This window comes from Lagopus muta, chromosome 7 (assembly GCF_023343835.1).
Source record: "Lagopus muta isolate bLagMut1 chromosome 7, bLagMut1 primary, whole genome shotgun sequence".
In the NCBI taxonomy this organism is placed as follows: Eukaryota; Metazoa; Chordata; class Aves; order Galliformes; family Phasianidae; genus Lagopus; species Lagopus muta.
In genome coordinates this window covers 2399012-2405011 of record NC_064439.1, presented here as the reverse complement: position 1 = coordinate 2405011, position 6000 = coordinate 2399012, and the positions used below count along the sequence as shown (strand labels likewise).

General features: G+C 46.0%; 1 protein-coding gene across 42 annotated transcripts in view; it reads left to right on the top strand.

Moving 5' to 3' along the window:
* Window positions 1-1725: 1725 nt before the first annotated feature.
* OBSCN (obscurin, cytoskeletal calmodulin and titin-interacting RhoGEF) overlaps window positions 1726-6000 on the top strand; it is a 170925-nt gene continuing 166650 nt past the window's right edge. For 14 of the 42 annotated variants that reach the window (XM_048951539.1, XM_048951540.1, XM_048951543.1 and 11 more), the window contains exon 1: window positions 1727-1968. The gene's annotated coding sequence lies outside the window, so the exon portion shown is untranslated. Of the gene's footprint in view, window positions 1969-6000 lie in introns of all 42 variants that reach the window. The other 28 variants (XM_048951567.1, XM_048951551.1, XM_048951562.1 and 25 more) reach the window with 3 other exon arrangements.

Genomic DNA, 6000 nt, shown 5'->3' with positions numbered 1-6000 from the left:
CCACAGTTTCTGACTTAATGGTCTTTATAACGATACTCTGATCTGCATTGTGAACTTCATCTCTTTGTAGCATTTTCTGGTTCAGAGTTATGAAGCTCTCCCAGTGCTGCCATAAGCCAGGATGCATCTGCTTCTTCCTGGGCTTTTTCTATCGTCGGGAAGATCTTTGGGAAGCACTATGTGAGATCTAGGTATGGTTTTTTCCCCCTCAATCCTGCAGTTTTAGGGTCATTTTTGGGGGTAATGTGATTATATTTTGACTCGAAAGGAATGGGGAACCTGAGCAGAAACATGCCATTTCTCCATGTCACGTTGGTGAGTGATGGACTGTGGCCATGGGAAGATTTGAGAACTGTGTCCTTTCCTCTCCCTCATAAGAGTCACCAGTCAGCTGTGTCCTGTGCCTAACTTCAATGCAGAGAAACCAGCCCTACTTGTAGCACTGGATGGCTTCAGTGTCTTTTGTTGGCCAACATCCTTGCTCATCCCATTGTGTTACGTTCATGGAATCCTTCTGATCATACTACTTTTCTTCATCACCTTCTCCTTCAGCTTTTCTTCCACTGTAACCTCACTGGCATCCAGAACATACTGGGTTTTAGTTTTCACCCAATACAAACCTAATGTGAGACTTAACTAGAGGCTTCAAAATTAAGGTTTCTGCTACGTGCAGACCAAGGCAGAAACAGCTTCAATAACTGTACACTGATGTTGTGCATTGTACAGCTGCCACGGTCCCCTGCCTTTGGTCCCTCTTCCTCTTTTCAGCCCCTACTTTCAACATTTCTAATAATCCCCTTTGGGATTTTCCTCTGGAAAGTGACTGAGTAAACATTTTTCATGGCAGGTATGGGGTGGTGGTTGGGCTGCATGATCTGACTGGTCTTTTCCAACCTTGATATCGCCGTGCCTCCAGCTGAGCCCTGCTCTCAGACGCTCAGAATGTTATCTGCTTTGTTTGCTGCCATAAATAAACGTATCTCGTAGTTCCCTCCTGATGGCCGTGCAGAGGTGAAGTAGCGCAGGGGCAGCCAGCCAGGTTTGTTCTAGCTCTCAGATCAGTAGTGGGACAGGGGTTTAAACTCTACATAGCAAACTTTGATTGCAAAATCTGCTTTGAGAAAATAGTTTGAAATTAGCAGTTCTACTGCTATGTAGGAAGTACGATTTTTATATCTCTAAGATGTGCAACTCAAAGCCATTTCTGCAGTGTTCAGAGAAGATTCATGCTGCAAAAAGGAAGATATTGCTTTGTTATTGCTGCTTATTGGCCACTGTGGTTCTAAATACACCTATGATTGAGCTGGTACCTTTGAGGAAGGTGTTCAGTACTGTGTAAATGTGGCACTGAGGGACGTGGTCCATGGGCACAGTGGGGATGGGGTGGGGTTGGACTGGGGATCTTAGAGGTCTTTTCCAACTGGACTGATTTTGTGATTCCTTTAGAAAGGAGAGGTGTCTGAAGTTGGTATCTGCCTGCCCTCAGTCCCTGTGTATTTATCCCTTGGCTGTGGGATGGATCTGAGCAGCTCTGACCCACTCTGTCCCCCCACACCACCTCTGTGCCACCCACCCCATCCATTCCCCAAACCATGCCCTTTTGCTTCTCTCCCGCAGGAAACCTAATCTCTCCGGTAAATGACACCCAGAGCTATTTTGGAGCTGTGCTGTGGGGGGAAAGCAAAGCACGTCAGCAATGTGACAGCCAGGAGGGGTGGGCAGGGGGTGGCACAGCCTAACCCTGAGCGGCGAAGGCACTGCGGGGAACTCAGGGGGACCTTGTGCCGTGCGTCCCTATCGCCGCTGGGGTTTCTGTTTTATTTTGCTGAAGGGGAAAGGGGGGAACCAAAGCCAACATGGTGCCCCCACGTCCTCTGTTCCCCTTTTCCCCCTTCCACCTTCTGTCATCTTCATAGGAAGCGGCTTTCTGTCACCCTGCCCAAGGATTTTTATCTCCTCAGGCTCCAGGTAAGACCGAAACCTTCAGCTGCGGGTAGGTGTGAGATTTGGGTATTTGGGATGAAAAAGAGAACGGTGTTTGTGGCTGTGGAAGGGTGAGGTTGTTTCTGTGTCAGTGTTACTGCACTGGAGTGTGGTTCGTGAAGTGCATTCGGAGATGGAGCTGAGGGTGAAGATGGTAAATCCATCCTTCAGCTGGGGGGCAAACATGGATTGCACTGCTTGCTTACTTCTGGCTGCGTCAAAAAAGAAACACAGATCAAGTTAGAGGAGAAAATAGGGGAGAGTCAGCATTAAACTTCTATTGGTTATGTTTGATGTAATTTGTCCCCAAACTTGTGATAGCAGCATGAATGAAGAGCCTGGAAAAATGAGAGAAGTGACAGCAAGAAGAGCTTTTAGGGTTTATTTGCAGGGCGCAATCCTTAGTGAGAGCTCTTTCCCTCTGAGCTCCTCGCTGGTGCCGACACCGATTCAAACCACTGCCCCCACCCTCCTCACATTTCTCCAAGTGGCTGTGATGGGCAGAGATGGAGCCCGACAGCTGAAGCTATTTCTGTCCCCACAGCTCAATGGGGTGGAGTGGCTGTTAGGATGGTGACGTCCTCGTTAGAATACAGGCGCTGGAGACGGAGGATCGCGGCTCATTGAGGGAATTCTTTGTCCCTATGGCTGCTGTCATCTCGCAGCTCCCTCCCATAGGAAATACACTTTAAGTCTTCCAGCTTAATATAAGTGAGTTTATTGCTCTGTTAATGCTGATGGGAAAGTATGTGAGAGTTGGGGGTGTTTGTTTCAGGACTGTTTTATTTAAGGATATCCATGTTAGAAGTGATATATTGCAAGGATGTGGTTGCAAGTTGTGCCAGAAGAGATTTAGATTGGATACTGGGAAGGATTTCTTCAAGGGAAGGTGTTGGAATGGGCTGCTCAAGAAAGTGCTGGAGTCCCCATCCCTGGGGGTATTTAAGGAATACACGGGGTGATACCAGAGGACATAGTTCAGTGGTGGCACCTTGTGATCTTGAAGGTATTTTCTAATCTAGGTGATGCTGTGATTCTGTTGCAAGGGAGAGAGAAGTCTATGGAAAGGATTAATTAAGTGATATAAGTCAGTGTGAGTCCACTGTGCTCCCGAACCTCCCAGGTTCACTTGCTCAAGCTCCCAGTCTTTGCTGCCTAAGCAGATGGAGGTGTTCTGCCACAGCCACTTGCATCCAGGATATGGTACAGGCAAAACCCAATTGGAAGAAATTCGTGATGAATTTACTGGCATTTACATCACCCCTTTTCTATCCCCGGAATTATATTTCTCCTCTATTTCTGTCCTTTTCACCCCTGTGAAGCAGCAATGAGCATCACCCTACATCTACGGCCTCCCCTGTGTTGTAGATGTTACTTATGTTTGGTCAGAGCGGTCTGGGTAGCTTCAGGCTTAGAAAAACAAAAGATGTCACATAATCTGGAGTGGGGATTATTGAATTTATATTGATTAACTCATCTATTTCACTTCAGTCTCCCATGTGTTACAACAACTATGTAACCACATTGCTTATATGACTGGAAGGTGATCTGGCTACATTGCCCAGTGGTTGCACAAACCATGTGGATGATGCTTGTTGGAATTTTCTGAAGGTTTGACTCTTTTATTTGCTACCAGTTGTTAGAAATATTCAGTGTGTTGAGAAAGGATTTATTCCAGGAGTGTGAGTTGATGCAGGTTCCTTCCTAGATACTTGCTGTGTAATTAGCCCTAATTGACTTCTGCAGGTCAAAATGGTCAAATTGTCATGAGCATAGCCAAATTTTGCTCAGGTTGCTCATGTTGAGCACCACGTGTTAGCAAACAGCTACTTAGGAAACTTCCCTTAACCTCTCCTGTAGGTTTTAGCCAACAGAGGCAACACGGAGTGCAAGTAAGCCCTACCCTGAGTTGAGACAGAAGCTTACTGCAGTAGCCTTAGTTTATTGCACAGACTTCTCTGTGTCCTACATCTCCTATAGCACACCTATCCTCCAGCCACCACAGCAAGCTCTTCCACTGCTCATCCTGTGACCTTTGGATGTGCCAGATCTGCTGTCCCTCACTGCAGTGGAATTCAGAGTAGGCCAAGCTCAGCTCTGCATTCAGCTCCTCAGTGACAGATCCCATTCCTGCTCTGATCAAGCAGGCGCCAGATGAATGCTGTCATCTCAGATCAGTCTATCTGTGCAAATCTCTGTGTGCACCTCGTTTGGAGACATGATGGGCACGGAGCACTGGCTGTGCTGCTGTGCCTTTCATCTGTGAAGCACCACTGTAATGGTTCATAGGTGTGCATTGCTCTGACATCACTGAGCTTGCAACTGACCCTGCACTCGTGCTGTTTGCTTTCTGACCTCTGTTCCCTGAGAGCTTGTTAGAAGCAATAAGGCAGTGAGATTACTGCCCAGCAGCACTTATAACATCAAAGGAAATCTGCACTGTCCATTTTATGACCCATCAGCTTCCCATCCCACCCACAGAGCAGTTTGCTCTGATTTTTAGATGGAAAAACACAGGCAGATATGTCATGTAAACTGCATAAATACCATCACTGCCTTGATTTTTATCTGAAGCTTTATGTTTTAATGATATTCTTTGAAAGGTTTGGGGCTCAGAAACAGGAGCTTCCCTAATTATGTTGCCCCTTATCTCAGGAGAGGATGGATAGCAAGGCTGCAGAAGTAAGTCCAGGAAACATGAATTCTACAGCAGGCATGGCACAGGTCTTAACGTGAGTTCTGGAGAACCTCTGTGCTTTTGGTCTGCATTAAGACTTCAGCATTTGTTTGGGTTTAGGCAGATGTTAGAGTCGCAGAATCATTCAGGTTGGAAAACACCTCTGATATTTCCAACCCCAACCCATCCCCACCACGTCCCTCAGTGCCACATCTCCATGGTTGTGGAACCCTGACTGTGTGCATGGCTGTCTGTTGTTTCCTGGGCAGTGATTTGATTTTATTTGCATTATCTGACACATGAAAAAGTGGAAAAATTGAATGGATAAAGGCACAGGCCAAATTTGCTCCAGTATGCTCAGAAATACATGTGAATGTGATCTCTGTTGCAAATGGTGCATCACAGTAGGATTATGAAGTGAAACGTGGCACTGGTAGATGTCTAAGATTAATTGGAAGGGGCATTTGCACTGATGAGGTTTACTCATGTTTTGTTGCCCTATGATTATGAAGAGATCAGTCCTCACGTTTGCAGAGGGTCAATATTGGCACTGGAGTTTGCGTGTGCCTATAAGTAGTCTCCATTAGTGTATTTGCTTAGTAAACTTCTTATAATGTTACACTCTAGAAAAATCAACTCTTGGCCTTACAGCAATATGCCCACAAGGCTCTGTGCTCCCTCCTGCTCCTCATCCGTTTCTCAGTCTAACAAAGGGAGTTGGTTTTCTCCTATTTGAATGTAAAAATGTGTTTTTATTAGTCCAGCCTACCGAAGGAATAAGGAATCATAGAATCATCAAGGTTGGAAACACCATTTTTGGGTGTTTCATGGGATATCATGGGTTTGAAGGTGGAATGGAGTTGGTGTCTGAAGGATGAAACAGGGCAATGCCTTCCAAAGACAGAGCCAAACAATTCGATGCTACGATGCAGCCTGAAATTCAGCCTAATGGGCAGGGAAGGTTGGTGCATGGGTTCCAAGCCTGTGTTTTAATTTATTCTTTGTTACTGTAGTAAATGCTACTGCTTGATTCTCCAGAGATGAACTTCAATCCCAGCATCTCAGCACCCTCAATTAGAATTCTACTGCCTCAAATGAGCACAAGGCCCTGATCAGCAGTCAGTTGACCTCAGTGGAAATTTCCACTGACTTCAGTGTACTTTGGCTCCAGCCCAATGCCTGTGTCTGCATCTTCCATTCATGCAGCTTCTCTGCTTGCAGCCTTGCAAGTGTTTATGAGAAATATACTTTAAAGCTCAAGTGAGGACAGAGGTTGGATGCAGTTGGAGGGAATAGGAAGTGCAAACTGGTTCACAGATTTCTGGAGCAGACTGTGATAC